The sequence below is a fragment of the Protopterus annectens genome, chromosome 13.part0, assembly GCF_019279795.1.
Source record: "Protopterus annectens isolate FY-2018-M chromosome 13.part0, PAN1.0, whole genome shotgun sequence".
NCBI lineage: Eukaryota > Metazoa > Chordata > Ceratodontiformes > Protopteridae > Protopterus > Protopterus annectens.
Window position 1 is genome coordinate 837,649,384 of NC_056747.1, and position 26,119 is coordinate 837,675,502.

A 26,119-nucleotide genomic window follows, 5' to 3' on the forward strand; every position below is an offset into this window, starting at 1 on the left:
CTAAGTACCCCATTGGGGATCCTTTTTCTTGGTCTTAACTGATGTCAGTAAAAGTTAACAATTGCATTACCTGTGGAAAGCAAATACCTCATAAAGATTTTCATTCGTACTGCATTCCTTGCTTAGGCCCAGACCACGATGTCACTCGCTGTTGCTTTTGTGTCTTATTCAACCCCTGGACTATTCGTCATCGGTTTCTTTTTGCAGAAAATTATTTTGGTACTCGGTTTAACTATCCAGAAAAGGCTTTGGTAAGCCATCCTACTACTGACATTCCGAAAAAATGTAAAGATAAAGACAGAGACAGACCACATAGGTCCAAAGCTGCCGACGACGCTTCCGTTAAGCTAGTTGCCAGTTCACCTGTACTCAGTGAGGCACTTTTGCAGCCCTTGATACCCACTACTTCAGATTCACAGGCCTCTACTGAGACCCATTCGGAGTTCGGTATACCGCGAGATGCTTCTTCGACTATGGAACCTGTGTATGTCTCTACCTTGGATGGGTCCGGAGCTGCTGTGCAGGCACCAGCTTCTGAGAGTGTATTCAGGCCTACTGACTTGCATTTCAAACCGATGCCATCTTTTTCTTCAAGGCCTAAAACTCAACCCACGTCTAGAAAACCGACATCCAAACCGCATGGTCAGACCCACATCCAAACCGCATGGTCAGGCCCATATGTCTAAAAATCAAATGATAAGAATGGCTGAAGACCTTATTACTTTAATTAGGGGAAGCCAGCCTTCTCCCTCTGAAAGACCTAGAACTCATTTTCCTTCTGATTCTTCTGATCAGGATTCTGAAATTTCTGATCTGAAGTAGTTGACTTCATTCATTCTACACATATGGGTATACGGATCCGATTCGGCTCCGAGCCGGCAAAACTTTTCAAGCATCAGCTCCAAGCTCCTAGCTCCTCCCTTACCTATATTACATCACTTCCTCCTATCTAGCCCCAGATCTCGTTTACCGCTCTAAGAGTCAGCATCATGGTCTCTGAGCTCTAAGCAAGGTGGTAAGGTTTTTTGGTCTTTTTGTGATAATTGTGTGTGAATACCTTTCCCTTTTTTCCTCCCTTCACGTTTGATCGTCGTATTAGTTGTAAAAAAAAAAAAAAAAATAAATAAAAAAAAAAAAATTATAAGTGTTTTTGTTTGTGATACTGGTTTCCCACCTAGGCCCAATCCCTGTTTGTGTGTGAGTGGGCCGTTAAGGCTTCTGCTGTCTCTACTATGGCTGAACAGCCTAAGGTTCTTTTTAAGAAGTGCACAGAGTGTGGTCACAAGCTCTCACCAGCCGATGGCCACACTCTGTGTGTTCTATGTTTTGGGGTCGCCCATCTGTCTGCATCCTGCGACATTTGTTCAGGCTTTAACCCTAGGGCTTTAAAGGATCGCCGGGCTAAGCTTGTGGCTAAGGGTCTGCTACCAGCTTCTGGCTTAGTCTGCCTCGGTTTCCTCCCCAGCCAGTGACACTCTGCAGGCAGGGACTCAACCTCCCGCCAGGCCTGCTTCATCAGAGTCATCCCAGAGAGGTAGGGACAGAAGGGATAATGAGAAGCGCCACAAAGAGAGGGACATGCCCAGAAAAAGATCACCGGACAGGGAGCCTTTCTCCAGCCCCTCTTCAAAGGCACCCAGCTCTCGTTCTCCTCGGTTCCACTCTCCCCATTTCTCACCGGAGCCGACGGAGCCATCATAGCCGAGGCACTCCCCTCAGATCCGGCCCAGACCCATGTCGGTCGCTTCCTCCAGGTCGACTCAGAGTGTCTCTGACCTGGATATGGACAGGCTGATGAGGAGGTTCATCCAGAACCAGATTCAGAATGGGGTCTTATCAGGGCCCTCTCCCATTGGAGAGGGTCCTCCTTCTTCAACTATGTTCCACCCTATTGCTCCTTCCCCGATCCGACCCGACGCTTCGGGGTTCTCGTGTCCGAGACCTTTCGGAGCTGTTGGGTCGGCGCTGATGGTTCTCGTTTCCTCGACACCGACCATCACCTTGAGTCCCTCGGATCCAGGATACTCTCGGAGCCGTGGTCGGGGAGTCAGTCCCGAGGGTCGAGATCTCACTCTTTTGGATCCCATCCTTGGTGCCCGGACTACCCCTCCGTCGGCTCCGATCCCTGCTTCGGTGCCGGCGAGAGCCTCTTCCTTACGTTCTACGGAGGTGTACTCTCCATCGGTATTCAGGGCAGTGGAAAGGGTTCTCTCCCAGGGGTCGAGACCACGGCTCACCTACTCGGATCCTACCCAGACCCTTCTGGTTTTGGATTCTGCTCCCATTACCCTGTCTCAGGGACAGCTCGTGCCAAAGCAACCCCAGGTTGTTCCCCTCCGGGAACCCCCGGAGTCTTACGAATCCTCTCCAGAGAGTCCCACTGGAGAGGAACCTCATTAAGCGCAAGTGTAAGAGGAGGCACTTGGACTCCCCTGAGTCCATTACCACTGATACAGACTTGGATGAAGGAGAGGGTTCCCCCAGATCACCTACAGAGGACGTCTCGTTCAGAGACATTATGGAGATCCTCCGCCAAAGAGGAGGTTGGTCAGCCCCAAACCCTCTGCGGATGAGTCTGTATTCCTGGAGGCCTTTGGCGCGGGCCCATCTACTTCCTGGGTCTCCCCTCCAGCGGACCCTTTGATGGACCTCATCACCACTAGGACATGGAAGGATCCTGACACCGTAGAGCCTATACCCAAAAGGCCAGACAAAATTCTTTCCTCGCCGTCAGACAGGCACGCATGGTCCAAAGGAGCCCTGGTAGACACTTTGGTGGTTGCAGCTGCCACAAAGAAGGAACTGGCACAGGAGAGTTCCTCGGTTCATCCACCAGACAAAGTGTCCAGGTCGATGGATCATTTCGGGAAGCGCGTGTACTCGTCAGCGACATTTTCTATTCGTGCGCTGAATTATTTGGCACATGTTACCCGACTGCAGCGAGACCTTATATCGGAACTAACTGAGTCACCCCCGGAGTCTCTGTCGCAACAGGACAAGCAGTCTTTCACTGCGAAGATGACTACACTGAAATCAGTGACAAATACCTCTATGTGTCTCCTCTCTCATGCTACGGAGGGAGCCGCTAGAGCTGCTGGTACAGGCGTTGCCTTGAGGCGTCACGCCTGGATCAGGCTTTGTCAATTTGTGGACCCCTTTAAGGTGTCTTTCATCAATGCCCCTTTCGATGGATCATCCCTCTTTGGGAAGACTGTACGTGACACACTAACCCAAAGTGAGAAGGATGGAAAGACTTTATCAGCCGTTGGGATCTGCTTCTCTAACCCCCAGAGGTGCTATTCCAGGAATCAAAAGGGGCAAAAGAAGATGTGGTTCCAGAAATCACAGTCCTTTCGTGACACTCAGGAATATTCGTTCCCCCAGTGGCAGAGGGGGACAAGACCGACGCCGTCCCAGAGGCAGAGGGGGTCCCAGAAACTTCGGGTCTAGGGAACCTTTTTCTGACAGACCCGCAGAACAACCCTGAGGGGTTGCCTGGCTGCTCTACTCTGGAGGCAGTCGGGGGAAGATTTTCCTTACATCCAGCGGCATGGGAGTCCATTACTGCAGACCGCTGAGTGTTAAACATCATATCCAGAGGATATTCTATTCACTTCATTTCATGTCCCATAACTCCAGCATGCCTTCCAGATGTTCCACCCGCTCACAGGGAGGCTGCACCCTTAGAGGTTTCGAAGCTGCTACAAAAATGAGCCATCGAGCCAGACCCCCAGATCAATACAGATCAGGCATCTACTCCAGGTTCTTTTTAGTGCCAAAGACAACGGGGGACCTCAGGCCCATTCTGGACCTGTCTATCCTCAACCTGTCGGTAGAGAAACAAAAATTCTGGATGGTCACTCTACAGTCCATTCTACCATTTCTGAGAAAATGCAACTGGATGTGCTCGTTAGACCTCCAGGACGCTTACTATCACATCAAGGTCCACAGGAGCTCCAGGAGGTTTCTACGCTTCCGGCTAGGGGCCAGTCACTTTCAATTCAGAGCCCTACACTTTGGTCTCACCACAGCCCCCAGGGTGTTCACCAAGGTTATGGCGGTCGTAGCGGCTCACCTGAGACTTCAGGGCATTCAGGTATTCCCCTACCTAGACGACTGGCTCTTCCCTGCATCCACCAAATGTCTCTTGTGTCAGGCCGTACACTACTTCCTCGGTCTGGCTCACAAGTTAGGCATCAGGATCAGTATCAACAAGTCCCACCTGGCTCCAGTTCAGATCATAGACTTCATCGGGGCACGGTTGGATTTGATTCAGTCAAAGATTTTTCTCACCCCGGAAAGGATAGAAAATCTCAGACCCCAGGTATTGGCTATCTTGGATCACTCGGTAGTTACAGCAGCTGATGTTCTCAAGGCCCTGGGTTCGATGGCAGCCGCAATCTCTATCCTCCCTCTTGCGCATCTTCACATGAGAGTCCTTCAGTGGAATCTAGCAGTTCAATGGTCCTGGCTAGCAGTTCAATGGTCCTGGCTAGACCTTCCGATGAATTTCCACATCCGCATCAATCGGACATGCAGAACGTCACTCCAGTGGTGGCTTCAATCTGACTCAAGCCACGGTGACCACGGACGCTTCCCAGCTCGGGTGGGGGGGGGGCACTTCCTAGGAAGAACGGTCCAGGGCACGTAGTCCCCTCCAGAGACCAAGTTACACATCAGTGTCCTGGAGGTGAGGGCAGTGCTTTTAGCGTTGAGAGCCTTCCACCCTGTCTTACCTCCGGGGACGGTAGCCATTCAATCAGACAACATGTTTGTAGTCTGGTATATAAACAAACAGGGAGGGACCCGATCCTACCCCCTTTGTTGCGAGGCCATGAGGGTTTGGGAGTGGGCCATATCCACCAGCCGGTTTCTCATAGCAACGCACATCCCGGGGCGCTCCAACATTCTAGCAGACAGTCTCAGCAGGGCAATCCTTCTGCCTTACGAGTGGTCTCTGAAACCGTCAGTGGTGGAGAAGATCTTCCGTGTTTGGGGTCAACCTTGCTGCGATCTCTTTGCATCTCCTTCCAACGTGAAGTGCAGCAACTTCTTCGCTCTGATCCTCTCTCCAGGGGATGTCCCCAGGGATGCTCTAGTCCATGCTTGGCCTCCCGGGCTACTGTATGCTTATCCCCTGTTACCTCTTATTCTGAAGTTCCTTCACAGAGCTTGCCGGCTGCAGTGCAAAGTCATTCTCATAGCTCCCTTCTGGCCACGTCAGGTGTGGTTTCCCTTCCTATGGTCTCACCTGTTGGCTCCTCCATGGACTCTAGATCCATGCCCGGATCTGATTTCTCACCCGTCGGGCTTGCCCCTGCCCAACCTTGACAAGTCTCAAGCTGACGGCGTGGCTGCTCCAGTTCCCATGATTATCAGGACTCCTGGACTTTCGTCCCCTGTTAAGAATATTCTGGTAGCTTCTCTTAAAGCCTCCACTAGGAAACTCTACAATAGCAAGTGGAGACGTTTTTGCATTTGGGCCTCAGTGCAATCTGAACCTGTTTACAGCCCCCGTTCCGGTCATACTGGATTTTCTGGCCGATCTTTTTCGATCAGGTGCAAGTGCTTCTACCAGCAAGGTTCAGCTGCCTGCCATCTCTAATTTTCATGTGGGTGAAAATAAGGTTGCTCTGGCTTCTGCCAAATTGTGTAAAGCTTTCCTGAAGGGCACTTTTTTATTGCGACCACCAGTTAAAGAAACTGTGACCCCTGGGATCTGACTTTAGTCCTTCAGGCTTTGACCTCTCCCCCCTTCGAGCCAGCCGGTTCAGTTCCGATGAAGTTTTTATCGTGGAAGACAGCCTTCTTGGTCACCATCACATCAGCCAAGAGAGTTTCAGAGTTGCAGGCCTTATCCTCCTTGCCCCCCATTTGGTTTTCCACAAGGATAGGGTTTCGCTGCGTACGAACCCTTCCTTTTTTCCCAAGGTGTCCTCAGCAGCCAATATTAATCAGTCTATAAATTTGCCAGTCTTCTTCCCAAATTTCCAAAATAGAGGGGAACGCAAGCTTCATTTATTGGATGTCCACAGACAGCTTAGTTTTTTCCTCCATAGGACTAAACCCTTCCGGAAGTCGGACCAATTCTTTTTCAAAACCATTTTTGGGCAAAGCAGTTTTGAAAGTGTCCTTAGCAAAGGTGAATCACTCTTTGTATTGCACAGGTTTATAAGGACAAAGGTTTATCTCCTCCTGGTGTATTGAAGGCTCATTCCACTAGAGCAATGGCCACTTCTGCAGCTTTCTGGTCAAGAGTTCCGTTAGACGATGTCTGTGCTGCAGCGACTTGGGCCAATTCGCACACATTCATCTCTCGTTATAAATTGGATCTTATTTCTAGAGGGAGAGCATCCTTTGGCTCTGCGGTGCTCAGAAATATCCTTCCATAAGGGCCTCCCAGGAATACTAGTAGCTGGGGGACTCTGTCCCATATGTGCAGAATGAATGAAGTCAACTACTTCAGATAAAGAAGTTATGTTCTTACCATAACGTTCCATCTGAGTAGTAGACTTCATTCTTCTGCACCTTCCCTCCCTCCATCCCCGTCACTCTTCAGGTTTTTCCTGTTTAGGATTGTGGTTATGTTGCCACTTAGTGTCAGCAAACTCGATCTGGGGCTAGATAGGAGGAAGTGATGTAATATAGGTAAGGGAGGAGCTTGGAGCTGATGCTTGAAAAGTTTTGCCGGCTCGGATCCGAATCGGATCTGTATACCCATATGTGCAGAAGAATGAAGTCTACTACTCAGGTGGAACGTTATGGTAAGAACATAACTTCTTTTTTCTTCTGATTACCAGGATTTGCCCTCATCTATCTATGAGGATTCTGATGCAGAGGATTCCATTCCCTCTGCTTCCCCTCTAGAAGATTTTTCTTTTGGTGAAACCTTGCACACTCTTAGGGAGCATTTCCATTGGGAAAGCCAAGATTACTCTGACTCCAAAAAGAGGCTTAGGGAATTCTTACACCTCACTCAACACAGGCTTTTAGCTATCCCTCCTGTCCTGGACATTGTAGATGATGCCTTTTTGGAGTCAAGCCTGTCCTCAGACACTTTACCTCCAGCTCCCAGGAAGCCTGACAGGTATTACAGAGTACCTGACTCTCACAAGTTCCTCTTCAAGAATCCTACTGCAGACCCAGAGACAGTTTCCCAATGACCTAAAGGCATTAAGGCTACTACTGCCAAAAACCCTACCCCCTCTGATAGAGATTCCAGGGCCTTGGACAGATGGGGTAAGAAGGTATACACTTCTGCTACTTTGGCCATTAGGGCCTTAAACTGCCAGTTTCATATGTTAAAGTATCAGCAGCATATTATGGAACTACTTAAACAGAAAATTATGTTGATTCCTGACTGTGCTGAAAATAAAGAATTACAGGATTTAATTCATTCTGCTGAACAAGTTGGTAAACATACTTTGCAATGTGGTTTTGACTCTTTAGAAGCATCTTGCAGGGCTGCTGTCACTGGGTCTGTACTTAGAAGACATGCTTGGCTTAAGGAGCAAAATTTGCCAGATCATGTTAAAGCTAAATTACTGGATGCTCCCTTAAACCAAGGCCGCCTGTTTGGCAACAAAGTAGAAGAAGTCCTTAAAAAGATGGAGGAAAAAGCTAAATCTATGCAAACTGTTAAAGATTTCCTGCAAGTACAGCCTCCCAGATTTAGCAGGCATTGGCCTTCTAAGAAATTATCCTTTCCTGTCTCTTCCAGGCCTTCTCAGTCCAAACCCACGAACAGCAGACCACCTAGGCTACAGTCTCAAGGTACTCACAGGCCTAAGCAGTGGGGGGCTCCCACTTTCAAAGCTGGAAGTAGTAAGACCCCCCCCCCCCATGGAAAGATGTCGCAATGACTTAACCTTAAAACTTCCAAGCCCTGCTCAACTGCCTGCTCCCTTAGGGGGAAAAATTGCCCTGCATGCAAAAAACTGGGAACCTCATTACCCAGGACAAATGGGTTTTAAATATAGTTTTCCAAGGATACAGATTCCACTTCCACACCTTACCAACCCCAAAGGTTGGCCAGAACTACCCCCAAATCAGTGGGCAGTAGCTCAACAGCAGGTTTTCTCTTTTCTAAGTATCCGGGCTATTCAACCTATCCCAGCAGAAGAAAGAGGACAACGTTTTTACTCAAGACTTTTTCTGGTACCCAGAAAAGACAGTTCCTGGTAACATATCCTGGACCTCTCTATTCTAAACATCTTTTTGGTAATCCCAAAATTCAAAATGCTAGCACTTCAACAGCTGCTTCCTATGCTAGGCAAAGATGCCTGGTTGACAACCTTAGACTTAAAGGAAGCTTACCTGCACATTCCAGTAAGGGAATCTTGCAGGAAATACCTACGCTTCAGAGCAGGCTTCATGCACTCTCAGTTATCTGCACTTCCCTTTGGCTTATCTACTGCGCACAGGGCATTCACAAAGTGTCTCGCTCCAGTCATTGCATTTTGCAGGCAAAGAAATATTCAAATATACCCATTACTGGACGATTGTCTAATTCAGGCAGAAAGCAAGGACTTGCTACTCAAACATCTGGCATTTGTAAAGAAACTTCTGACCTCACTGGGGTACACCATAAATGAAAATAAATCTCATCTAGTACCCTGCCAACAAATTGTATTCCTGGGAGCAAGCTTGAACACAACTTCCCAGATGGCTTACCTCACGCCAGAGAAACAAGTTTATTTGACAGCCTACTGGGGTTCATGGCCTCTTGCATTCTACTAATTCCATATGCAAGACTGCATATGAGGAAACTACAATGGTATCTAAAAAGCCTATGGTGTCAACATTCTCAGGACCTGTAATTATAATTCCTATCATTCCTTGCATAAAGACAGAGTTCCTTTGGTGGGCAGAGGCCTGCTACCACAACAAGGGGCTCCCATTCACTCTACCCCCTACCCCCCAAACCGTAACAACAGATGCATCAGACTATGCATGGGGGGCTCACTTGGCAGGGCAGGGCAGTGCATTCAGGGCAAATGGAACCCGAATCAGATGCACCTACATATCAATCAAAAAGAAATGTTAGCTGTACAGAATTCCCTGACAGCCTTCAAGGACCACATTCTTCCAGGACAATTATTGGTAAAGACTGACAACACCACTGTTATGTGGTACATAAACAAGTGTGGGGGGGGACCCACTCGTACCCTCTCTGCAGAATAGCCATGTCTCTGTGGAACACAGCCTTGAGCTACCAAGTGCACCTACAAGCTCAGTTCCTGCCAGGCAAGCTAAATTCACTGGCAGACTACCTAAGCAGAAATCTCATGGACCCACACGAGTGGAAACTGGAACCAAAGATATTCAACTTTTTGAGAAGCAAATGGGGGAACCCAGAGATAGACCTGTTTGCCTCCCCTCAGAACTACCAATTGGACAAATTCTGCACAAGGACTTCCCACAGTCAAGCTTGGAAAGTGGATGCCCTGTCTTTCACCTGGGAAAAGCCTGTCAGTTTATGCCTTTCCCCCTCTGCCTCTCCTCTCGAAAGTTCTGCTAAAGATCAAACAGGACAAACCAAGGACAATACTGATTGCACCAGACTGGCCACGCCAACACTGGTACCCCCTCTTGCGCAGTATGTCACTGCTGGAACCATGGCACCTGCCTCAGACCCCTTCCCTGCTGTCCCAGCAGGAGGGCCAGATTTTGCACCCTCAACATCAAACCCTGAACCTTGTAGCTTGGCTAATTCCTTGAGCTTTCCAATAACATCCCTCAGTAAGCAGGTGCTAAATGTCATTCTGGAGGCAAGAAGGCCTAGTACTAGAAATTCCTGTGCTGAAAAGTGGAAAAGATACTGTTCCTTGAGCCAGACTCAGGGGATGGGCACAACGGTGCCCAACTTACCGCATATTCTTCAGTACTTAACAGAGATACTCCACAAGGGCCTTTCCTTCTCGTCAATTAAAATTCATGCTTCTCCTTCTCGTCAATTAAAATTCATGCCTCTGCCATTACAGCTCATTATAATACTGAACAACCCCTCTTCTCGCACCCCCTGCTAAAGCAATTCCTCAGAGGGGCCACAAATTTAAGACCACCCAGGAGAGCCCCCTACTCCAACCTGGGACCTTAACTTTGTATTGGAAAAGCTCACTCCCTCCTTTTGAGCCAGCTGCAACTGCAGAGTTGAAATTCCTTTCTTGGAAAACAGCCTTCCTTCCAGCCATCACTTAAGCAAGAAGAGTGCCTGAATTACAGGCCTTCATGGCAGTGGAGCCATTCATCGTCTTCCATGCAGACAGGGTGATCCTCAGGACCAATCCTTCCTTTATGCCCAAGGTGGTGTCTTGTGTGGCCCTTAATCAGTCCATTCATTTTCCTACGTTTTTCCCAAATCCACAAAACAAAGGAGAACGAATACTGCACTCTTTGGACATGCACAGGCAACTTAGATTTTATTTGGACAGGGCTAAGCCTCTCAGAAAATCTGAACAGCTGCTAGTTGGCTTTGCTGCAGGGGCAGAGGGGAAGGCCATTTCAAAGCAAACCATTTCTAAATGGATAGCCCATTGTATTCATTTCTGCTGTAAGCAGCATGGAAAACCTACCCCACAGGGAATAAGATCACATTCCAGCAGGGCTGCATCTACCTCTACAGCTTTTCTCAGAGGTGTCCCTACCAGGGACATCCTAGAAGCTGCTACCTGGGGCTCTGTACATACCTTCACCAAGCATTACCACATGCCTATTTTTTCTAAATCCAGAGCTGGTTTTGCCACTGCAGTTTTGCAGGGCTTAATAGCTGGTCCTAATGCTCTCTAACTTCCTCCTCCCTTCCTTAGCTTTGGGAATCAACCCAAATGTAATGAATGCAGCAGTGAAACACGAAGAACATAGTACAGTTGTGTACACCGTAAATGCAGATGTTCGAGTGTATTCACTGTTGCAGTCCTGGTTACCCTCCCTCCAGCCTAGATGTTCAAGTGTATTCACTGTTGCAGTCCTGGTTACCCTCCTTCCAGCCCCCTGACTTCTCTTGGCTATACTTTTCTTCTTGTTTACTGTATTTTAGCTTTCTGGTGTATTTGCTTTTTGTTGGAGGTGTAACCTAACATATGATTGCTTTCCATTATGGGGGCATCTGACATCTGGGGCAAGAAAAGCTGATGTAATGGCGTCAGCTGCATGTTTTATACCCCTGACGACCTGACGTCATGGAAGAAGAGACAACATCCGACGCAGGAATCCAAGACGTTTATATTCAGGCCGGCTGAGGGCTACCTGCAGGAAAATAACCCAAATGTAATGACTGCAACAGTGAATACACTCTAACATCGCATTTATATCACGTTATCAAAAGATGAAAATAGTGAATGCTATTTCATCGGCCCCAAAACATCTAAACATGAAAATATTGAGCATTCAGAACAGCGAATTTTTTCCCATGGAAAAAATTCGTTGCTCCGAAACACATACACACAACACAAGCACATCAAACAAACAACAACCACACACATACACTTAAATTCCTACATCTAACGCTACATTAAACTAAACATGCACTACTGTCTACCCACTTACCTTAACCCAAACCCTAAGGTCCGTCACTATCACACACTCACCTAACCCGTGCCATAACCCGGCCCTAACCCTAAAGTCTGTCACTATCGCACACACGCCTGACCCGCGCCCTAACCCTAACTCACTTAACCTGCCCGCTAACCTAATGTACAATCGCACACTTACCAGAACCCAACCCCTAACTTTCCACCACAGTGCTAAGAATAGCAAAGCCACAGAAACGGCCAACCGAATTCTTTCTCGAGGAAAGAATTTGCTGTCCTGCAGCTTCGCTATTCTTAGCGTTTGCTGAATAGTGTTCGATATCAGAGCATTCGAAGTTTTAATACTTCAATGTTCTGATATAGGCCCCTAACCTCTACATTTATGGTAAGTGTACACAACTGTACTTTATCCTGTCAGTCAACAGGTAAGTCCTAGTTAGGAAAAGCCTTCCTTCTAAAATGTAATGTTATGTGGAAAACTTGTGCTTTTTGACAAGAGTTCTGTGTTAGGAACTATTGAGACAGAAAGGGACTGTCAGATGTTCATCGTGCATACAGCTGCAGTCATAACAGATGGGTTATCCTGCCATCAGGTGGGTCCTCGGTCGGCCGAATTCCAAAGTCTAGGTCCGGCGTCGGTTGTCGTCGCTTCTTCCCTGACGTCAATGCGGCAGGGGTATAAAAGAACCAGCCGACGCCATCTTCTTCAGTGTTTCTTGCCGCGCGGTGCCCGAAGCAGAAGCAGTTCGCAAGTGCCGGTCGGCCAGCTCCTGAGATTTACGAAAATATTTCAGCCGAAGTCTTCTTGAAAGCTAAGTACCCCGTTGGGGAAACTTTTCTTGCCTCAGACCGATGTCAGACAAAGTTGATAATTGCATTTCATGTGGGAAGCAAATACCGCATAAGGATTTCCATTCTTTCTGTATTCCTTGCTTAGGCCCAGACCACGACGTCTTGGTTTGCCGTTTTTGTGCTAGGTTCAACAAACGCACTATTAAGCGTCGGGCGGAGTTCACCCACCACTATTTTGGTAAAAAATTTAATTACATTATGTCGTCGGATACTCCGACTCCAGTTTTGAGTAAAAGACGTAAAGATAAGGACCGACATATGAGGTCCGCGACTTCTACCGACACCATGCTAAAGCTGACTACCGGTGCTCCGGTTCTCAGCGAGGTGCCTACGCAGCCCCTGAGTACCAATGATGCTTCATTACCGGTGTCTTCTGTGCCTGAGGTCGCAGGCTCCTCGGCCCCCATTCCGACTACAGATACCGACGCCACTCTTGGCGGGGAAACTCAGAGTTTAGACAGGCCTGCCACTTCTCAAGGTGTCTTCAGGCCTTCCTCCTTTTCCATTAAGGCCTTCACAAAATCTAAAGCAGCCATGAAAACTAAAACACAAGAACCACAGACCCCCTCTCAAGGCCCCATGCCTAAAAAACAGATGCTCAAAATGGCTGAGGATTTGATTACTCTTATCAGGGGTTCTCACCCCCCCTCGGACAAATGGCCCAGATTGGAGGAAGACTACCCTTCCTCAGATCAAGCCTCTATTACCTCAGAACATTCTGAGGACCAGGAATATTCTTATTCCCCTTTTGAAGACTCTGATGCTGAGGAGTCCATTCCCTCGGTCTCCCCCCCTGAGGACTATTCTTTTGGGGAAACCCTACATACCTTGAGGGAACACTTTCACTGGGAAGGCCAAGATTACTCAGATTCCAAGAAAAGGCTCAGAGATTTTCTCTTGCTTCCCCAGCACAGGCCTCTGGCTATCCCTCCTGTCTTAGATATATTAGATGATGTGTACACAGAAGCCAGCCTCAACCCATATTCTTTACCTCCAGCTCCTGTTAAACCTGACAGGTACTACCGGGTTCCTGATTCACACCAGTTCCTATACAAAAGCTATGCTGCTGACCCAGAAACTATTTCACAGGGTCCCAAGGGAATTAAGGCCTCTACTGCTAAAAACCCATTACCTTCAGAGAGAGATTCCAGAGCTTTAGAAAGGTAGAGGAAAAAGGTGTACACCTCGGCCACTTTAACCATGAGGGCATTAAACTGTCAGTTCCAAATGTTAAAGTATCAACAGTTTTTGTTATCTCAGTTGAAAAGCAAAATGACACAACCTGAGCAACCAGATTTAAAGGAGTTGCAGGATTTGTTGCATAGTGCAGAGCAAGTGGGTAAACATACCTTGCAGTGTGGTTTTGATGCTTTAGAGGCCTCATGTAGAGCTGCTGTTACAGGGTCTGTCATATGTAGACATGCTTGGCTCAAAGAGCAAACCTTACCAGATCATGTCAAAGCTAAATTACTAGATGCACCTCTTCAAAAAGATGTATTGTTTGGTGTTAAAGCTGAGGAGGTACTAAAGAAAATGGAGGAAAAGGCAAGATCAATGCAAACAGTGAAAGATTTCCTACAGGTACACCCTCCACGTTTCAGCAGAAACTGGCCTTCAAAAATTGGTCCTTTCCAGCCACGGACAGACCTCAGAGGCAGATACAGGCGCCCGAGGGGTAGAGGGCAATCTCAAGGATCATTCAGAGCCAGACAATGGCAAGCACCTACCCCAAGAGGTGGAGAAGATAGATCACAGTCATTCAGAAAGCAGACACAATGACTTTCCCCTTTGCATGCCAAGCAAAGCTTTAATGGCAGCACCTTTAGGCGGAAAACTGGCATTATTTTCAAAAAATTGGCATATTGTCACAAAAGACAAATGGATCCTGGACATTATAGATAGAGGCTACAGATTCCACTTTCACACCCTTCCAAAAATGAGAAGCATGCCAAACCTGCCACAAAATCAAAGGGCAGAGGCACAAAAACCAATTTCAGCTCTCATGGACATGAAAGCTATTCAAGAGGTACCTGAAAAAGAACAAGGTCAAGGTTTTTATTCCAGACTATTCCTCGTACTAAGGAAGGACAAAGATTGGAGACCTATTTTAGACCTATCCATCCTAAACACATATTTACTCGTACCAAAATTCAAGATGCTCACATTACAGCAGCTTCTTCCCATGCTGGGCAAGGAGTCTTGGCTGGTAACATTGGACCTCAAGGAGGCATACCTGCATGTCCCTATGAGACAAGATTGCAGAAGATACCTCAGATTTCTTGCAGATTCAACCCATTATCAATTGTCTGCATTGCCCTTTGGCTTATCTACTGCGCTCAGAGTGTTTACGAAATGCCTGGCATCAGTAATTGCCTTCTGCAGACTTCAAGGGATACAAATATACCCATATCTGGACGACTGCCTGATCCAAGCGGACAGCAAGCACATACTTCTGAAACACCTGGCGTTTGTAATAAAACTGTTGAACTTTCTGGGATACACAGTCAACAAAAATAAATCAAAACTAATACCCTCTCAAACAATAATTTTCCTGGGTGCCAGCTTGAATACAAACACCCAGATGGCCTACCTCACACCAGAGAAGCAAGGGCAACTATCTCAATACTTCAGCAAAATGGCAACCTTCACCAGGCTGACTGCAAGGAAAGTCCTGCAGGCTCTGGGATTCATGGCATCTTGCATCCTGCTGATCCCATGTGCAAAGCTGCATATGAGGAAACTTCAATGGTACCTAAAAAACTTATGGTCTCAACACAGCCACAGTATGGAAACAATTATACCACTCATTCCATGTCTTCAAAAGGAATTTCTGCGGTGGGCTCAAGCATGCCAAAGAAACACAGGTCTCCCCTTCTGCATACCTCAAGCAAATCAGATCATCACAACAGACGCCTCAGACTATGCCTGGGGGGCGCACATGACAGATCAGTGCATTCAGGGAAAATGGTCCCAAAAAGAGAAGCACCTACACATCAGTCAAAAGGAAATGCTAGCAGTGCAAAATGCTATTATGGCCTTCAAAGACCTACTGCATCCAGGCCAGCTATTGATAAGGACAGACAACACCACAGTGATGTGGTACATAAACAAACAGGGAGGAACTCATTCATACCCCCTGTGCAGACTAGCCATGTCCCTTTGGAACACGGCTCTGGAATTGCAAATCCAACTTCAAGCACAATTCCTGCCGTGTTCCAAAGGGACATGGCAGACAGCCTAAGCAGAAATATGACAGATCCACACGAATGGAAGTTGCATCCTCAAGTTTTCGCAAAAATAACTCAGGCATGGGGACAGCCAGACATAGATCTCGTTGCTACCCACAGAAATTACCAACTGAAAAATTTTGCTCAAGGACCTATCATCCACAGGCCTGGAAAGTGGACGCACTTTCTTTCAATTGGACAACATTGACAAGTCTATGCCTTTCCACCTCTTCCTCTGCTGTCCAAAGTTCTATTAAAAGCCAGAGCAGAGAGGCCAAACATGATTCTCATTGCTCCAGACTGGCCAAGACAACACTGGTATCCATTCCTGAAGAGCCTGACGCATTCCCCGCCATGGATCCTGCCTCTAGTGCCTCTTCTGTTGTCCCAGCACAACTTCAAAACTCTTCACAGTCAGCTGAAAACCCTCAATCTAGCTGCATGGAGAATCCCTTGATTTCCCAACAGACCCTCCTCTCCAAGGAGGTGCAGGATGTCATCTTGGAGGCCAGAAGACCTTCTACTAGAAAAGCCTACTCCACCAAATGGAAACGGTTTTGTGCCTGGAATCAGAAAAAGGGCCAGAATCCTTGGGTAATAAATTTACCTCAAATATTACAGTACCTAGCTGAGATGTTAAACAGTGGACTTTCCTTCTCCTCCATCAAGATCCATGCTTCAGCCATTTCTGCACAATACAACACAGATCCTCCTTTATTATCTCATCCTCTCTTAAGACAGTTCCTCAGGGGGGCTAAGAATATAAAACCCCCAAGGAAACCACCAGTACCTGCTTGGGACCTCAACTTCATTTTGGAAAAACTGACCCTGCCTACATTTGAGCCAGCTGCTTCAACAGAACTGCAATATTTGTCATGGAAAACAGCCTTCCTTCTGGCTATCACCTCAGCACGCAGGGTTTCGGAACTACAGGCCCTCATGGCTGTGCAACCTTTCATCATTTTCCATCAGGACAGAGTTTCCTTACAAACCAACCCTTCCTTTATGCCAAAGGTAGTATCCAGTGTAGCCTTGAATCAGACTATCCACTTAACCTACCTTTTACCCTAACCCACAAAACAAAGGGGAAAGACTACTACATTCCTTGGACATTCACAGACAACTTTGTTATTATTTGGACAGTACAAAGCCATTCAGAAAATCCGAGCAACTCTTTGTGTCCTATGCTACAGGTGCTCAAGGAAAGGCTATCTCCAAACAGACAATCTCAAAATGGATAGCCCACTGCATACGCTTTTGTTACTCATTTCATGGAAAAACTGTGCCTTCAAGCATCAGATCCCACTCCACAAGGGCCACAGCTACCTCTGCAGCTTTCCTCAGGGGGGTTCCTACCAAGGACATTTTGGAAGCAGCCACTTGGAGTTCTGTGCACACTTTCTCCAAGCACTATCACCTTCCACTTTACTCTAAATCTAGAGCGGGCTTTGCCACAGCAGTCTTGCAGGGCATCCTTGCTCCTCCTAGTTCCACTTAGTGCCTGCCACCCCTTTTTAGCTTTGGGATTCTACCCATCTGTTATGACTGCAGCTGTATGCACAATGAACATAGTACAGTTTTGTACCTACCATAAATGTAGATGTTCGAGTGCTAATACAGCTGCAGTCCAGGTTTCCCTCCCTCCAACACCTCTTGGGACAGGCCTTATGACAAACACCTTCTCATACAACCTGATTGGGGTATTCTTTTAGGGTGTATTTGCTTGCAAACTACTGTTTTTTGATTATTCTATATTGCATTATTACATAAGTTTATGTTTTGCCTTCCTTCTGGGGGCACCTGACATCTGGGGCAAGAAAAACTGAAGAAGATGGCGTCGGCTGGTTCTTTTATACCCCTGCCGCACTGACGTCAGGGAAGAAGCGACGACAACTGACGCCGGACCTAGACTTTGGAATTCGGCCGACCGAGGACCCGCCTGATGGCAGGATAACCCATGTGTTATGATTGCAGCTGTATTAGCACTCGAACATCTACATTTATGGTAGGTACAAAACTGTACTTTATATTGACAGATATGTTGATAGTACTTGTGTTTTTGTGAAGAAAACGTTTATTGTATGATTAAAAACCTAACTTATTTTATTGTTTAATGCATTTGGGAATGAGTTTTGTGTTTGTGGGGGGATTTTAGTGGTATACTTACCTTTGAGCCACTAGTTCTCCATTCTTTGTCCTTTCTGTCTCTTCTGGGCTACATACAGTCTCCATGGTGTTATCTTCCCAGGTGCGCAAAAAGAAGAAAATAGCTAAGGAATTTTTCATTGTTTGTTTCACTCCATCTTTGCCTCAGCTGATGATGGGTGGTCCTGCTGTAGCTGATTGTTGTTCCTTAGACCACCCATCTTTTTCTCTTGTCTTCTTGGTGTAGTGTTATCGGCCACCAAAGGCTGGAGAATAGTTACTTTCTCTGTGGCTATAGGTAAGCCCAGAGTGGGCCAGAGAGAGTCACTTTTGTTGCTGGCTAGTGAAGGGTATTCACTTTCTAGGAGGAGATTGTGAAAGCTGGGACCAGTGTGCTGAAGGAGCAAGATTTTCTGGGGTACTGTGCTTTGCATGGTTTGCTACCTGTCTCTGTCTCTCTGGACAGGGTAGATTTATTGGGCTTTGCTAAAGAGTTGGTTTCTGCATTTTCCATGCTAGGTCAAACCTCGGGCAAGAAAAGAAAGAAAATGTTAGTTTTCATTCTGATAGGATTTTCCAGTCAGAAGCGCAATCAGTGCAGGGGGAGAGATGTAGTTCAATGCATTCTCTTCAGTCTGAACTTTCTGATTCTGAACAAAAGCATAGCTTCAGACATCCCCTCTCGGGAAATCCCTTTCACTAGCATTTTATCCATTATGAGTGAAGTTCTTTTATTAGGAGCATTGTGAATCCTCTAAGCAAGAAAAATGTATTCTGGTTTAATACAGTTGCAAATACCTAAAGCTACACCTGTTCCTCCTGTTTTGCTTGGCTTAATGAAAGTTTTTGTTAGTGCAGCCAGTATACTTTACAGACAACCTTTGGTTTCCAATAGTTGTGATAGTTTATACAAGATACCCCAAGACTCACAAGTGCCTGTTTTCTAATCCTGTAGCAAACCCAGCAGTCATCTCTCTGTCACTCTCTCTCACCTCTTTCTCTTTTTTGTGACAGTTTATACAAGATACCCCTAAACACAAGTACCTGTTTTCTAATCCTATAGCAGACCCAGTGGTCATCTGTGTCTCTCTCTCTCTATGTCTCTAATTCTGCTGCTGCCAAACTGGTTACTGCTTCAAATTTCATTCCCTCTGGTAAAGATGGTAAAACCAGTGGATAAGTTGGGAGAGAAAATGTACTGTTTTAGTACTTCAGGTGATTTTAAATTACCAAAACCATTTGTTAAAGCTTTTGATATGCCGCAGTAGTACGGCGGTAGTGTTGTTACCTCACAGCAAGAGGTTCGCCCGTTCGATTCTCGGCTGGGCTTGGAAGTGCCTTCTGTGTGGGGTCTGCATGTCCTCCCCACGGTTGGGTAGTATTAGAAAGACATGCGTGCGTAAATGGGCATGCCTTCGTTGAAGGTTAGGCGTCGAGCTGGCACCTCGGCGTTTCGTAAAAATCTACTGCCAATCATTAGCGGACTGGAGTTCTGCTGTGGCGACCCCTTACCGGGAAAAGCCGAAAGACAAACAACATTTGTTAAAGCTTTTGCTTGTGTCTTTTAAGAATATGCAGAGAAGTCATTTAGTTAAATAATTAATTAGATTGAATATGCAGGTTATTGTTTAGGTCTACAAGAGGGTAGTGAGACCAGCTATGTTATATGGGTTGGAGACAGTGGCATTGACAAAAAGGCAGGAGTTTGAGCTGGATGTGGCAGAATTAAAGATGTTAAGATTTGCACTGGGTGTGACGAGGGTGGACAGGATTAGGAATAAGTATATTAGAGGGTCAGCCCAGGTTGGAAGATTTGGAGACAAAGCCAGAGAGGCACGATTACGTTGGTTTGGACATGTGCTGAGGAGGGATGCTGAGTATATTGGGAAAAAGATGCTAAGGATGAAGCTACCAGGTAACAGGAAAAGAGGAAGGCCTAAGATAAGGTTTATGGATGTGGTGAGGACATGCAGGTGGTTGGTGTGACAGAGCAAGATGTAGAGGACAGGAAGAAATGGAAACAGGTGATCTGCTGTGGCGACCCCTAACGGGAACAGCCGAAAGAAGATGATGATGATGCAGGTTATTGTTTAACCTTCTCTCTTCTGAGACAGAAAGTTTGCTAAATGCTTCTGTGGCCGCTGTTTCTATGTTGACTAAGCATATTCTCAAGTGTGTTTGTGATGCCACTGATTCTGCTTCCAAAATGTCTGTTTCTGGATCACTTTAGAGGATACTTGCTTAGCTGTGATCTCAAAACCTCCATGATGAAGTCAAATCTGAGATTTTATATGATCTCTTAGATGAAGGTACTCTGTTTAGTTCTTCTGCAGCTGAAGTGCTTAAAAAGTGTGATGAAAGGGGAAAACTGATCCAAGGACTGAACCAGCATTTTCAACCCTCCTTTTTAAATCAAATAACAGTTTTTCCTCTTCCTCAGCCCCGTTTCCCAACAAACGTTTTAACCATCAAGAGATAAGTAATCAAGGAGAGAAAAACAGCAATGGGAAAGAGGCTCTAAAAAGAAAGAAAAAGCTTCTAATAATCAAGGACAGTCTTCCCAGGTACCTTCACTATCTGCCATTTCAAGACTGCCCCAACCTGGCTGTCAGACTTCAGCTTCCCTTTTGACATCAGATAATCTCTGACACTTAGGGTTCTAAGTGTAGTCCAACAAGAGGGTACTGTTAGAAATGGTAATTCTTTTCTCTTTTCAGGTGGATTCCCTTTTGTGCAGAGAACCAGACTGGTATTTTTACTCCCATTCTGCACTTCACTCTCTGGATGTACCCTACCTAGATATAACTCGACCTTTCAGAAAAGCTGACCAGCTATACGTCTACTATGAAGATAAGAGGAAAGGACAACTAGTGTCAAAACTGAATATTTCAAGATGGTTGTCTTATGCTATTACATATTGTTATACGCAACACAATAAGCCACTTCAGGCAGAGTTACAGCTCATTCAGCAAGAGCATTGGCTTCATTTGTGGGTTTCTGGAAAGGGGTAGACTAAGTGTTCTAGAGGCAGCAACATACTACTGCAGCTACAGAGAATTACAAGCTGGATTCTTTTTCCAGGTCTTGAACAGGCTTTGCTAGGATCATACTCCAGGGACTTCTGGAGTGTTTTGTATTAGGTGCTGGGCGTTGCCCTCCTTTGTTTTCCCTATCTAAGCTATTGGTAGTCTACTCATGTAGCTTAGGCTACAGCAGTGGCTATACCTTTATGAACATAGTGCAGTTGTGTGAGTAAATTTACTGCTACAGTAGTGTTCTAATGAATCACTGTTGCAGTGGCTGTCCTTCCCTCCAGCCCCCTTTTCACTGCTGTTCCTCTGTGTTTTTCCAGGATGTTATTTATATACTTTTTTTAGATATTGATCTGATGTTGGCCTTTTCATTCATTCCACAACTGATGATTCGGTTCCGAATGGGGTGCTTCTACCAGATCATCTGAACCAAAACTCTCGAGCTCCTGTTTTACCCGTAATGCTGTGCCAACCTTACATACCTTAGAACTTGTTTGCGGCCATTCAGTTTCAGATGAGGATCCTGTTGCTCTCGAGCTTTGGAGATATATTTAGCCTTTTTTTGTGAGTTACTGTTAAGAATTCTCCGTTACCTTTATCTTTATTCTCCTACCTCCCTTACATATTCTTTCTGTATTGTTAATCAGTTTACTGATGTTCTTCGTGTTTCACTGTTGCAGTCATTACATTTGGGTTATCTGATTGCAGGTAGCCCTCAGTCGGCCTGATTAACAAAGTCTTGGCTCCTGCGTCGGTTGCTGTCGCTTCTTCCATGACGTCAGGTCATCAGGGGTATAAAACATGCAGCTGACGCCATTACATCAGTCTTTCTTGTTGTGCAGTACCCGAAGCAGAAGCAGTTCGCAAGTGCCGGTCGCCAACTCCTGAAATTTTCGTTTTCGAGTTTCAGAACCAAAGTCTTCAACTAAAGCTTAAGTACCCCATTAGGGAAACTTTTTCTTGCTCTTTACCGATGTCAGTAAAAGTTAATAATTGCATTACTTGTGGAAAGCAAATACCTCATAAAGATTTTCATTTGTACTGTATTCCTTGCCTAGACCCTGACCATGACGTACTTTGCTGTCGGTTGTGTGCTTTATTTAATCAGCACACTATCCGTCGTCGGTATATTTCTGCCTCTAAATATTTCGGTTCTCAGTTTAATTATCCAGAAATGTCATCTGTTAGCCATCAGACTACCGGGATTCCAAAAAAACGCAAAGATAAAGACAGAGACAGGCCGCCGAGGTTCAAAACTGTCGCCAACGCTTCCCGTAAGCCAGTCACCAGTTTGCTGGTACTCAATGAGGCGATTTCGCAGCCCCTGATACCCGCTACTTCTGATTCGCAGGCCTCTAGTGTGACCCATTCGGAGTCCGGTATGCCGAGAGATGCTTCAAATATGGAACCCGTGGATGTCTCTACCTTGGATGGGTCCGGAGCTGCTGTGCAGGCATCAGCTTCTGAGAGTGTATTCAGGCATACGGACTTGCATAATTAAAACCGATGCCTCCTTCTTCTCTTAGGCCTAAATCTCGAAACATGCCTAAAAAAACGACGCTCAGGCATCTATGCCAAAAAACAAATGATAGGAATGGCTGAAGATCTAATAACTCTAATCAGGGGTAGCCAACTCCCCCTTTCTAAGAGGCCTAGGACTGAAGTGATTTATGAATCTTCTGACCAGGATTCTTTTTTTTTCTGATTCTTCTGATGATCTGGATTTGCCCTTATCTACTTATGAGGATTCTGATGCAGAGGACTCCATTCCCTCTGCTTCCACTTCAGAGGATTTTTCTTTTGGAGAAACCTTACATACTCTAAGGGAGCATTTCCACTGGGAAAGCCAGGATTTTTCTGATTCAAAAAAGAGGCTTAGGGATTTTTTACTCCTACCTCAGCATAGGCCTTTAGCCATTCCTCCTGTATTAGACATTGTTGATGCTTTTTCGGAATCTAGTTTGGCCCCTGTTTCCTTGCCTCCTGCTCCCAGAAAACCAGACAGATACTACAGAGATCCTGAGTCACACAAGTATCTTTTTAAAAATCCTATTGCAGAACCAGAAACTATTTCACAGGGACCCAAGGGTGTTAAGCTTCTTCTGCTAAAAATCCTACCACTTCTTATAGAGACTCCAGGGCACTGGATAGATGGGGTAAGAAGGTTTACACTTCTGCAACCTTGGCCATTAGGGCTTTAAACTGCCAGTTTCATATGTTAAAGTATCAGCAACATGTTATTGGATTGCTTAAACAGAAAATTATGTTGATTCCTGACTGTGTGGAAAATAAAGAATTACAGGATTTAATGTATTCTGCTGAACAAGTTGGAAAACATACTTTGCAATGTGGTTTTGATTCATTAGAGGCCTCTTGCAGGGCCGCTGTTACTGGGTCTGTGCTCAGAAGGCATGCTTGGCTTAAGGAGCAATCTTTGCCTGATCATGTTAAAGCTAAATTGTTGGATGCTTCCTTAAATCAGGACCGCCTGTTTGGCAACAAGGCTGAGGAAGTTCTTAAAAAGATGGAAGATAAAGCTAATTCTATGCAAACTGTTAAATATTTCTTACAAGTTCAGCCTCCTAGATTTAGTAGGCACTGGCCTTCTAAGAATTGGTCCTTTCCAGCCCCTTCCAGGTCTTCTCAAGCCAAACCCAGACATAACAAAAACCCCAGGTTTCAGTCCCAGGGGACACACAAGACTAAGCAGTGGGGGGGCCTCCACTTTCATATTTGGGAGTAATAAGACTCCCCCTATGGTAAACTGTCCCATTGACTTCCTTTTAAAATTTCCAAGCACTTATCAACTGGCTGCCCCTTTTGGGGAAAAGATTGCTCTTCATGCAAAGAACTGGGAACTCATTACCCAAGACAAATGGGTTTTAAATATAGTGTCCCAGGGATACAGATTTCACTTTCATATGTTGCCAACACCAAGCAGGTGGCCGGACCTACCCCCAAATCAGTGAGCAGAGGCCCAAAAACAAGTACTTTTTCTCTTAAGCATAGGTGCTATTCAACTGGTACCAGAAGAGGAAAAGGGACAAGGATTGTACTCGAGACTTTTCCTGTTACCCAGAAAAGACAATTCATGGCATCCTATCCTGGACCTGTCTACTCTAAACACCTTTCTGAAGATTCCAAAATTAAAGATGCTGACTCTTCAACAATTACTTCCTATGCTAGGCAAAGATGCCTGGTTGGCAACACTAGATTTAAAAGAAGCATACCTGCACATCCCAATCAGGTAATCTTGCAGAAGATACCTACGCTTCAAAGCAGGCTACACGCAACATCAGTTCTCTGCACTGCCCTTTGGCTTATCTATTGGGCCAGGGTATTCACAAAGTGCCTAGCATCAGTTATTGCATTTTGCAGGCAAAGAAATATTCAGATATACCCATACCTGGACGATTGTTTAATTCAGGCAGAAAGCCAGGACATACTTTTGAATAATCTGGCCTTTGTACAAAGGATTCTAACTTGTTTGGGGTTCACCATAAATGAAAAGAAATCACACCTGGTAACCTGTCAAATTACATTCCTGGGAGCAAGCTTGAGTACAACTTCCCAGATGGCCTACCTCACGCCAGAGAAACAAATTAATTTGACAACCTACATCAAACAAGTGGCCACAAAGACCCTGCTACCTGCAAGACAAATACTGCAAGCCTTGGGGTTCATGGCTTACTGCATTCTTCTAATTCCATATGCAAGACTGCATATGAGGAAACTACAGTGGTATCTAAAAAGCCTATGGTGTCAACATTCTCAGGATCTAGAAGCAATGATTCCTATCATTCCTTGCCTACGCCTAGACCATTGGTGGGCAGAGGCCTGCCACCAAAACAAGGGACTACCTTTCACACCACCCCCTGCCACCCAAACCCTAACAACAGACGCATCAGACTATGCATGGGGGGGCTCACCTGGCAGGGAAGTGCATTCAGGGCAAATGGAACACAAGTCAAATGCACCTGCATATCAATCAACAAGAAATGTTAGCTGTACAGAGTGCTCGGACAGCCTTCAAGGACCACATTCTTCCAGGACAACTAATGGTAAAGACGGACAACACCACTGTTATGTGGTACATAAACAAGCAGGGGGGCACACATTCTTACCCCCTCTGCAGACTAGCCATGGCATTGTGGAACACAGCCTTGAGCTACCAAGTGCGCCTACAAGCTGAATACCTGCAAGGAAAGTTAAATACACTGGCAGACGGACTAAGCAGAAACCTCATGGACCCACATGAGTGGTAACTGGAACCAAGAATTTTCAACATGTTGACAAGCAAATGGGGGAGCCCAGATATAGACCGGTTTGCCTCTTCCCAGAACTACCAATTGGACACATTTTGCCCAAGGACTCCCCACGAACAAGCCTGGAAAGTGGATGCTCTATCCTTCAGCTGGAAAAACCTATCAGTCTCTGCCTTTGCTCTCCAAAGTACTACTAAAAATCAAACAGGACAAACCAAGGATGATTTTTATTGCTCCCGACTGGCCACGCCAGCACTGGTACCCCCTCCTGCGCAGTGTGTCACGGTTATCCCCATGGCACCTGCCTCAGACTCCTTCCCTGTTGTCTCAACAGGAGAACCAGATTCTGCACCCTCAGCTTCTAACACTGAACCTTGCAGCCTGGCTAATTACATAATCTCTCCTTTACCATCCCTCAGTAAACCTGTGATGGATATCATTTTAGAGGCAAGGAGGCCTAACACTAGAAAATCCTATGCTGAAAAATGGAAAAGATTCTGTGCCTGGAACCAATCTCAAGGGATGAGCACAGCAGCGCCCAATTTACCTCAGATTTTACAATACTTAACTGAGATGCTTCACAAGGGCCTGTCTTTTTCCTCCATTAAAATCCACGCCTCAGCCATTTCAGCTCATTATAACACAGGACCTCCCCTCTTCCCTCATCAACTGCTCAAGCAGTTCCTCAGAGGGGCCAAGAATTTAAGACCACCCAGGAGAGCGCCAACTCACTCTACCTCCTTTCGAACCAGCTGCTATTGCAGACCTAAATTTCTTTCTTGGAAAACAGCTTTCCTTTTAGCAATCACTTCAGCTAGAAGGGTATTTGAATTACAGGCCTTTATGGCAGTGGAGCCTTTCATCATCTCTCATGCAGACAGGGTGTCGCTCAGAACCAATCCATCCTTCATGCCCAAGGTGGTGTCCACTGTGGCTCTTAATCAGTCCATTCATTTGCCAACCTTCTTTCCCAATCCACAGAACAAAGGGGAACGGATATTGCATTCCTTAGATGTGCAAAGACAACTCAGATTCTACTTGGACAGGACTAACCCTCAAAGGAAATC

The 26,119-nt window shown here is 46.0% G+C and overlaps 1 protein-coding gene across 2 annotated transcripts in view; it reads left to right on the forward strand.

Annotated features, from left to right (window-relative positions):
- Nucleotides 1-26,119, forward strand: part of USP32 (ubiquitin specific peptidase 32) — a 3,310,274-nt gene that overhangs the window by 439,260 nt on the left and 2,844,895 nt on the right. The window lies entirely within an intron of this gene.